The following is a 9,952-nucleotide window of genomic DNA, read 5'->3' as shown; positions in this document are numbered from 1 at the left end:
TTTCAAAAACACTTTCACGGTTAGCTTAATTTCTCCTTCACCCACCTAATGTGTGCTCACATGGGCAAAGTTAATAGATAACACTGAAACTTTTCCTGCTTTGGATTGACTTTAGACAGTAATACCAAAATCCATTTCACTCTTTCCTCACTTCCTCAAACAAGGATCTCTAAACAGAATACATCTATCCTCAGGGATGACTAGCACTCAGCACCTCTCCCCCACTCCACTCCCTTCCTGTGATCCCCATGTCTAAGGCCTCATCCCACTCGTTTCTGCGTGCCCAGCCAGTCGGCCACACTGCCACGATGGAAACCACATGCCCCGCAGCCAGGCAGACCCGGTTCTAACGCCAGCTTTCCATGCCAGTCTGGGGGCTGGGGGCAAGCCACTCGCTTCACGCAGCCTCAGGCTTCTGGGCTGTTGTAGTACCAACCTCGCCAGCGAGCTGAAGACTAAATGGGACAATGTGCCTCCAACTCCTGGCTCAGGAACTGGCACAGCCCAAATGTTCGCCACGTCATAAGATTTTCTATGGTGGCTATTAATAATGCTGAGGAACAAACTGCTAAAAATGGAGCTTCCATATGACCCGGCAACCCCACTCCTAGGTATCTACCCAAAAGATACAAAAACACTGATTCAAAGAGATCTTTGTCCCCCTGTGTTTATTGCTGATTTATTTTCAATAGGAAAGACAAGGAATCAACCCAAATGCCCAAAAGTAGATGACCGGATTAAAAAGATGTGGTACATACACACAATGGAATATTACTCAGCAATCAAAAAAGATAAACTCATGCCTTTTGCAGCAACATGGATGGAGCTGGAAAAGATCATGCTTAGTGAGATAAGCCAGAAAGAGAAGGGAAAATACCAGATGGTTTCACTCATAGCACGAGTATAATGGACCAGGTGAGAAAATAATAATAATAATAATAATGAATAACTATATACCAGAGACATTTTATGGGGGTGGAGTGGGGAATGGGATCAAAAACAGTGGGGGGAGGGAAATGCACTGGACTATGGTGATGGCACACGGGTGATTTGGTGATGGGAAGCCCAAGGGGATTACAACTGAGATGGAAAAAGGCACAAAGTGATGTAAAAATAAGCTATTATATAAATAATAATAATAATAATACTGAGGAAAACCTAGGCTAATTTCCCACTGCCAGCCAACTCTAAATGCCTCACCAGGACATCTGAAGTTCTCCCACTGGCCAGTTTCTTGGTCTATTTGATTTGGGGTAGCCACAGGATAGATAAAAACTCATAGGGGTGACAGACCGAGGGAAGACAGGTAAGCCTTTAGACTGCGGTCACAGAGCAAAGGGACAGGACCCCTGTGTGGGGGGCCTGCTGAAAGGGCACCTGAGCTGGGCTGTCAAGGTGCAGCTGGCAATGGAAGGGGGAGCAGACAAGGGCCATGCACTGCGGGCAGGTGCACGGGCTGCCAGGAACAGGGCAGAGCCCCTGGGCAGCTCCATTACCACACCCTGGAGGGGGTCTCAGTCCTCTCAGCTGTCCAGTGGAGACAAGGGTGGACTGCATGGGTTTCCTCCAAGATCAAATGTGCTGGTACGTGTGAATAATCAAGCAGAGGGCCCTGAGAGAGGCAGCAGCTGACAGCTCTCATTGCCACCGCTGGGAGCACCTCACACTAGGGTCCGTGTTGAGAAACCAGGTTCTGGCACCCCCTGTATGGTCACACAGTTCTAGATGAACAGATGGGTGGACAGGAAGCTGAGGCCTCGAACATCACACCCACCTATCTGCTCTGCTGGCCTTGGAGGGCCTGCAGAGGTCTGGCGCGGGGGCAGTTGTGGCCTGGGATCCCTTACAGCGTGGAAGCTGGGCTGTTTTTAGTGCTAAGGAGCCAGGGAAGGGCCTCCCCAGTGTCCTGGGTACCACAGTTCCCCACAAGGAGTCTGAGACCAGAAATAAAGGTTCTAGCAGCCACGTTGCCAAGGCTGTTTGCCATGGCAACATCAGGGAGCGGCTCCTGGGCCGCTACACTGCTCAGGGCTGCTTTCTAAGTATCCTCGCTCTCCCTCTGCTAAATGGCTGTGTTCTGCCAGGCAAGCACCAGGCAGAAACACGGCGGCAGAGAGAGCTGCTGGGGCGCATCCATCTCAGTCAAGCAGGGTTCAACCAGCTGAATTCCCAGACAGTGGGTCCCAGACAGGTGAGTCCCTGCAATGCAGAGTGAGCCTGGCCAGGCAGACAGCAGCTGGGGGCTCTGGTTCCTCAGGTCAAGGTGAGGACGTTGAGCAAGATGGTCTCTGAGACAGATTCCCTGACTGCTCAAGTTTACATGCGTGCATTTACATAAGTGTCACGATCATCTTCAGAGTGGCCATGTATTGGACATTTTTTATAAATGCTGCAAGTATTATTTATTGTCTAGTTATCCAGAAACATATACGATTCTTATCCTCGGTTTTGCATATGAGGCAACTGGGGTCAGAGAGAGTGAGATACTTACTCAAGATCACGCAGCTAGTGAGTGGGAAGTCTCAGATTTAAAACTTTTAGGGCAGTTAAACTGCAAAACTCCAGTGTTTTTAAACACACTTGGATTATTTCTTCTCTCTTCTGGTGGGGCCCTCCCTGGTGGCGCAACGGGTTAGGACGCAGCACTGCAAGCTAGCCACGGCTGCTTCAATGAGAGTTCAATTCCCGGCCCTGGAGCTGACCCACATGGCACGGCAGACCTCTCCTGTCTCGCCTGCTGCTCCCCTTAGAGTGTACTTTATTGATTTGCCTGTTCTGCCGCCCACTCTGTCTCTGGTGAATCCTCTCACTGTCCCTGCACTTCTGGCCTACACCCCGGTTCTATATGCATCGATGGATAATAAATCATTTAAAAAATAAATAAATAAGTCAGTATTGTAGCACATGTTAGGGCTGGACATGTTTCCTCTTCAGAGACCCCAGAACTACAGGGGAGAGGGGAAAAACGTTCTCTGACAGAACCTCACGGCCCAGATAGGGTCAAGGACACACAGCTCTGTGGGAGGTAAAGTGGTATGGTGTGCATTATGTTTGCTTGTTCTGAACAGGAACAGTGGCTTCTACTGACTGAGCCTTTCTAAATACTTTCCAGGTAACCTTTCCACTAGTCTTCACTAAAACCCATGAAAGTATGTGCTACTGCCAGACCCATTTTCTAGATGCAAAAACCCAGGCACCAAGAAATCCTGTGCCAAGAGAAAGGGCTTGCCCTAAGTAAACCCCTACCCTAGGATTCAAAGCCCTCTCATCCCATAAACAAATAACTAGGACAAATTTAGGTTTTCTCACCTAAAAAATCCAGCAGTGATAGCAATTAACTAATTATCCATGGGGATAATAACTGATGACTTTGCCCTCCCATTTTTAAGAGGCCTCCTGTCTCCTACTCCAGACCTATGCCACAGCTCCATCTGTGCCTTCAGGCACAGCAGAGTGGAGCACCTCTGTAGACCCTGTGTCCAGCCTAGCCAGTGTCCTCAGGCCAGTTGGAAACCCAGGCTGCTGACCAGCCCAGGTCCTGTCTCCCTCACTTGGTGGTCTGTCCTTAGCACCTAAGAGAAAACCCAAAATCAACTGCAGGAGAGTGGGTAAGTCTTTGGGGACTTAGAAATGATGAGAACAGGAATGTGGCCTGTTCAGGAGGGTCCCACAGCCACCAGGAAGCCCAGCCACCTGGCAACAACATCTTGTAGGGACTAGCCACCTTGTTTCCCCTTCCACCCCAAATCTTAATCCTGGAAAAGAACCGGTCAGGGAGTCAAGGAGCTGGGCCTCTCCAACTATGTGGCTTCACCCACCATGCCTCGGTGCCCTTCTGGAAGAGGCAGGGGTGGCTTTGATGCTCTCCTAGGCCCCTCCCAAGTCTGGCTGAAGAGGGAGCTTCTGGGGAATCGGTCTCAAATGCCAGGTTGGACTCACTAGTCCCAAGGCCTGGACTGACTGACTTCCCACCTATTCCCTGTGCACTTCAATTCTACCACTTACAAAATAGGGAGAGAAGTAACCTCACAATATATTGGGAGAGAATCAAAGTGTGGTGGGGATGACAGGAATGGCCATGAGAAAGAAATGGCTGATGCTGGGATGAGAGTTGGGGTTCCCACTGCGACTCCTATGAATCTGCCAGTCCCCAGGGCAAAATGTGCACAGTTCAAAGTTCTTTTCAGCCGACCTGACACCTAATCATATAAAACATTCTTCTGCTCAAAAAGTCGTCCTGTCACGGGGACCCACAATGCTGGCCCAGGATAAAAATATTATTTCTTGCTCTCCCAGAGCTGTCAGCCTAGTTGTAAGAATAAAAGCAGACAGACACCATGGGGCAGTGAGTGACTGCCCTGTCAGGGGTGGAAGCAAAAGAACAGCGGGTTTAGAGGTGGTTTGGAGGTGTGTGGAGGTGTTGCAGGGCATTCCACAAGCATTTCCTCTACTCTCCCTGTTCTAGAACACATGGACCGTGGGCACAAATGAAGAAGCAGTCTCTGCAACAGAGGCTCCCAGTCTAGCTCACTCCTTCATCCCGGGAGGTTCTGAATGGTGAATGCATTCAGGGTACTTGTCTGTTGGTGGAGGGAGAAAGGGGAGGATGAAACAAACCAACGCCTTGCCCTGGAGATGGAGCTTCACGATCTGGAGCGACTTCCTACATGACAACGCTTCATGGGACCTGTGCTAGAGGAGATGGAGCTAACACCTATCGTTCTGGTATTTACTCCACTCCAGGCGATACGGTAGGTATTTTTGATCCATTTTGTTATTTGATTTACTCTGACTCCTTGCAGCAATCTTAGGAGGGAAATATGACCTGGATTTCTCTTTACACATGAGGAGATGGGAACTCATTGAGGGTCTGTAACCCACCAACAGTTTCACAGCCAGCAAGTGGCAGGACCAGGACTCGAACTCTGGGTGCAGGCAGCAGCACCACCAAACAAAAGCAGCTGGATCTCGCAAGGGTGAGTACCGGAAACAGTGGAAATGGAGACAGAAAAGGAACAGGAGCCTAAGCTTCTGGGAGGAAAAGCCACAACCTATTTTGAGATGGAACAGGATCCCCAAAGGAAAACAGCAAAGCCAGGGGCCTGGATCTCCAACTTCGAATACCTGAACTCAGGTCAAATGTTAGGCTTTAATTGAATTTAAAAGTAGTGGGGAGCCATGAGGGCTGTGTGAGCGAGGGAGTGACATCAGATCTGTATTTGGGAGACCAACCTGCCACCAAGGCTGGGACGAGTGGGAGAGGGCAGAGCTTACAGTGGCAAAGATCCACTTGGGAGTAATTGCAGAAATCCACTCATGAGCAAGGACCTGGGCCAGGAGAGGAGGGAGGAACAGGAAAGGCAATCCAATCCCACCGATGCCGCGTCACAGGCTGGCTGCAACTACCTTGGAAGAGGAGCGATAGTAATCGACCCTGCTCATTCTCGCCCAAGTGACTTCATTTGGGTTCCGTTCACTTTCACATTAACAAGAATTGTGCTTCCCTTTTTTGCATAAAACAGACTGCATGAACAGGTGTTAGCTCTATGTTTGACCCTGCATGCTAATGGCTTCAAAGAGAAAGGAATTCGAGGTTTATGACCAGCAGGCAGGTTTCATATATGTTATGTTATTCCCAACCTAAAGCACTACCGCTGTTATTCCTACTTCAAAGTGAGAAAACTGAGGCCTAGAAAGCAGAGGGCCCTAGTAGTTCTGCCTTCTCTCTACGCAAATTGCCTTCATCAGCTCAACTTGCTGGAAATAACAGTGATGCTCTGGAGTCTGGAAACCTGGTCTGCTCATCTGGTCCGGCTCCTCTGGTATAAGCAGGTTGTCCTCAGCTAGTCAGTGAGCTCTCCAAACTGGAAAACCTCCATCTGTAAAATGGGCTCAAGAAGAGACCTACCCTTTGAGGAGTCCCGATGAGAATGAAAGGGAATGATGCAAACAGAGGCCCAGCAGGGTAGATTACCTCTAAGGATGCTCTACTAACACCACTGACGATGAAGGTGATGGAGAAGACAGCTGTTAACACTGCAGTGTTCGTATGATGACCTCACTTCCAAGCTCAAGACCCCACTTCCAAGGCTGCTTCTGACTCAAAGCAGTATTCCTTCTATTATTCCAAAGAGAGAAGGAAAAGGATGACTCACATCCTGGCAGCCACGGAGATTCTCGTTGGTCTGTACCAGCCATGGAGAGGAGGGCCCGTGGTGAAGGGGAAATGTGAGCCCCCAGGGCCCGTTGCCTGCTCTTTGCCTTTCCTGGGTTTCGTGGCATCCTGATCCTTAGTCCCAGCCAGAATGCCAGTGAAAGCAGAGTGCAGCCCAGCCGGGGGTAATCACAGCCAGTTGAAACATCCCCTCTGGGCTCAGGGAAATCACTACCCCTTGGTCAGAGGTGCCCAACAAAGGTTACACTTCAACCCCACACCTACAGATGACCAGAAGTAGGACTTGGAAAAGAAGTTGGCCCTGGCTTGGGAAGCTGTGGAGGCAGACCTAGTCCAGACCTAGCAAGTGAACACCAGGACTTCCAGTCATGTTCCCAAGTCTCTGTATGGCAAGGGTCCTTCCTGGGTGCACATATCCAGTTTCAGAACCCTTGAGGGGTGAGGACTTGGTGTGAAAAATGGGCCAAGTTCACAAACACGGCATCTCATGGAACAGAACCACAGTGGCCCATAATCATACAGGGGAAAGGCTCAGTATCACAAAGAATCAAAGAAATGCACAGTAAAACAATGAGGGTGACAGAATTTATTGATGTGATGAATAAGCTGATAAAAATGAAAATATCAAGCATAACTGGGGTCTGAGGAAGCAGCATTCCCACACAAGGCTGATAATAAGTGTGTAAATTACCACAATCTTTCTAGAAGGCAGTCCAGAAACGTGTTTACCAAGTGTCTGCAAAGTTCCTTTGACAGAGTAATTTCACTTCGAGGAATTTAAATGAAGAAGACATATGCACAAAGATACTCATTTCAGTATGAATACGGCTTGAAGAGCCAAAAAAATAATTATAAACAATTTAAATGACTAGCAGCTAAAGGATATATTTTGGTTCAACCTTTAACAAAATACCACACAACCATTCAGATATTAAGGAGAATATTTATTGATATGGCAAGGTGGTCACAGCATATTATTTGAAGGGGAAAAAAAACAAGTTACAACTGTTTATCTCCAAGTTACAATGAGTGAATAAAAGCTTCTTCTCTGTAACAAAAATGTCATCTATCGGAGTCAAAGGAAAAAAGTACCTGGAAACACCTATGAACATTAACAGTGGTTCTTTACTGGTTCTGGTATTTTCTAAAGATTCTATAAACATTTAAATGATAAGGACTTGCACCAGATGACATAGAAAGTTCCTGCCAACTCTGACAAGTGGGGCATCTATGATGGATGGCCCAGGCGACTTCAAACAACCCATATTTAGTGTGGGCTTACTGTGTGGCACTGCCCACAGCTGCAGCCCTCTGCATTCCTCCCCCTCCCCCACGCGCTGTCCAGCTGTCTGTAACGCATGTGCCTAGCCAAGAGCTGAGCGAAGGAACTCAGCATGGTGACAGGTGCCACGGGGGCACAAAGAGATGAAAGATACAACTCTAATTCTAGAATCTTCCTGGGACACAGGACTCACACACAAAGTGCTTGGTTGTATAACAAAGACTAAGAAAACCAGAAGGGAGAAAAAGCAGGGCTAGCAGGCTGGGAAGGCCTAAGAGAGAAGGCCATGCAGGGCAGGGAGTGAGGGCATTACAGGCAAGGGGCAGAGCCCAAGCCAACAAGCAGTAGGCCCGGAGGCCTTTGCAATACATGCCCCAAACCTTTCCAAGAAACTTTCACAATCCCTGATCTGCTGAATTTCTGAACTTTGGCCTGAATGGGTAAAAGTTAAGTCTCCTAAGCAAAAGTCCTCCCTCTATCTCGCCCTGGCTTAGCCACCAAAGAAACCAAAGTCTCCTACAGAAAGACAGTAAATTACCTTTTGATTTAATTTTCCCCACCCCTTCCAAACCAGGGAGAGGGAGAAGGAAAGGGACAAGAAGGGTCTGGGGAGGAGAGGGAGTTGCAGGAACATCCAGAAATCTCACATGCAAAGAGCTCACCCCCACTACCTGGCCATCAGCTTCTCTGCAGACACCACCAGCCCCATTTGACAGATGGAGGAAAGGAGGCGAGGAGAGTTAAAAAGGCTTGCTCCAGGATCACCCAGCCAGAGAGTGGGGAAGGCGACTCCACTCAGGCCTTCTGACTCCAAGTCCAGTGCTATTTCGAGGTAACACACAGGACCTGGAGTCAGGAGCCCTGGGTGGCTCTGTCACCCGCTGGCTGCCTGGTCCTGTACAAACCGCACACTCCTCACAGCCTCTGTCCCCAAATGTAAAATGAGGAGACACCCAGAGGCCCGCCCAGGTCCTCTTCCGGCTGGGCTCTTAGCCTTCTAGGGGCGGCAGCAAAGCTCCCCCTATCAGTTACATTTCCCAAGTTGGGCCGGCAAAGATCACCAGAAGATCCTCAGTCTGTCACGTGGTTAAATAAAAAAAGCAAACGTCCCAGATTAACTTTCACTGCACTGCTTCTGCTGACACCTGGTTACCCAATTTTCTAGTTTCCTTGGGTGAAATATCCCTGCTGGATATTTAGTCGTCCCGTTGGGCGACTAAAGGGCAAACAACTAATTACTGGTAAGCCAAAGTACACTGAGGAGGGAGTTAAAAAATCTGGGGTCGGCTCCAAAACCGGGAATTCACGCTCTAGGTCCCTGAAGAAGGGAAGCTATTTCAGGCCTCCTTCACCTGCCTCTTCACCCAGAGGTTTGGAGACACCCTCGGACAAGTGCGAGGGGCTGGGGACAGAACTTTCCCCGAGGCAACTCTACCCCCCTGGCAGCACCTGGCGCCCCGAGTCCGGGACTGTCCACTGCGGAGGGGCTGGAGGCGAGGGGAGGGGGGGAGGGGGGGCTCAGCCTGCAGCGCAGAACCGGGCGCCCGGCGCGTGTCAGCGCCCGGTGACCGCCGCGGGAGCTCCACTGCAGTTTCGTCAGAGGTAAAGGTACGCGCCCGGCGCGCGCGGCGTGTGCACAGACAGACACACACGCGAGCGCGCGGCCCGCTCATCACACGCTGCCCCTGGCCTGGACTAGCGCGACGATCGGCCGCTGGCCCCAATTCTCCAGCCCCCACCCCGATCCCACCCGAGCACGACCGCCACCTCCGAGGCCCCGCGGCCCCCCGAGGCCAGGACCTCCGCGAGCCGGCGAGGCCGGCCTTCTCCCACGCGTGGCGGGCTTCCTCCCGCGACACCCGCCACGCCGCGCCGTCCCAGTCGCCAGCCGGGAGTCGCCGCTCGGAGTCCGCCCGGAGCTGAACGTCTCGGCCGCTGCGTCCCCTCCGAGTCGCGTCTCACCGCAGGGAGTCAGCTTGCAAGCCTCTCCCCGCCCACCCGGTCCCATGACAGCTGCTGCCGCCCAAGACAGGCAGATTATAACAAGAAGCAAAGTTTCCCTCTCTCCCCTCCCACCACCCGCCCCCCCGGGGCTCCCCCTCCCTTCCAGTGTTATGCAAAACGAGCCGGCACCGGCGCTCCGACTCCAGGTACCAAACCAGCCCCCGCAAGCCGCTCCCGGTTCCTCCCGCCGCCCCTCGGTGCCCAGGCGAGCGCCCGCATCCGGGGTCTCATCTCCACTCCGCAGCATCCCCCGCCTCCAGGCCACCAGCCGCTGAGCGCCCAGAGAAAAAAACCCTAACTCTGGGGCGAAACTTTATGCTCGCAACAGGCTTGGGGTGGGGAAAACAGGGTAAGGGGTGGGGGGCGCGCACACCTGGTGCAGGCATTTTCGGTCGCTGCTCCTCCCAGCAGCACCGCGCACACACCCCGAATCCAAGTCACCGGCTTCCTAGCACACCCACCACCACCCCACCCCACCCCCACAAAAACCT

At 51.3% G+C, this 9,952-nt stretch overlaps 1 protein-coding gene across 1 annotated transcript in view; it reads right to left on the bottom strand.

The window, feature by feature from the left end:
- Positions 1–9,952, bottom strand: part of PPARGC1B (peroxisome proliferator-activated receptor gamma, coactivator 1 beta) — a 105,244-nt gene that overhangs the window by 94,243 nt on the left and 1,049 nt on the right. The window lies entirely within an intron of this gene.

This window comes from Condylura cristata, unplaced genomic scaffold (assembly GCF_000260355.1).
Source record: "Condylura cristata isolate star-nosed mole 26May11 unplaced genomic scaffold, ConCri1.0 scaffold00021, whole genome shotgun sequence".
Classification (NCBI taxonomy): domain Eukaryota; kingdom Metazoa; phylum Chordata; class Mammalia; order Eulipotyphla; family Talpidae; genus Condylura; species Condylura cristata.
The sequence above is the reverse complement of the archived record's forward strand: the minus strand, read 5'-3'. Positions and strand labels throughout refer to the sequence as shown.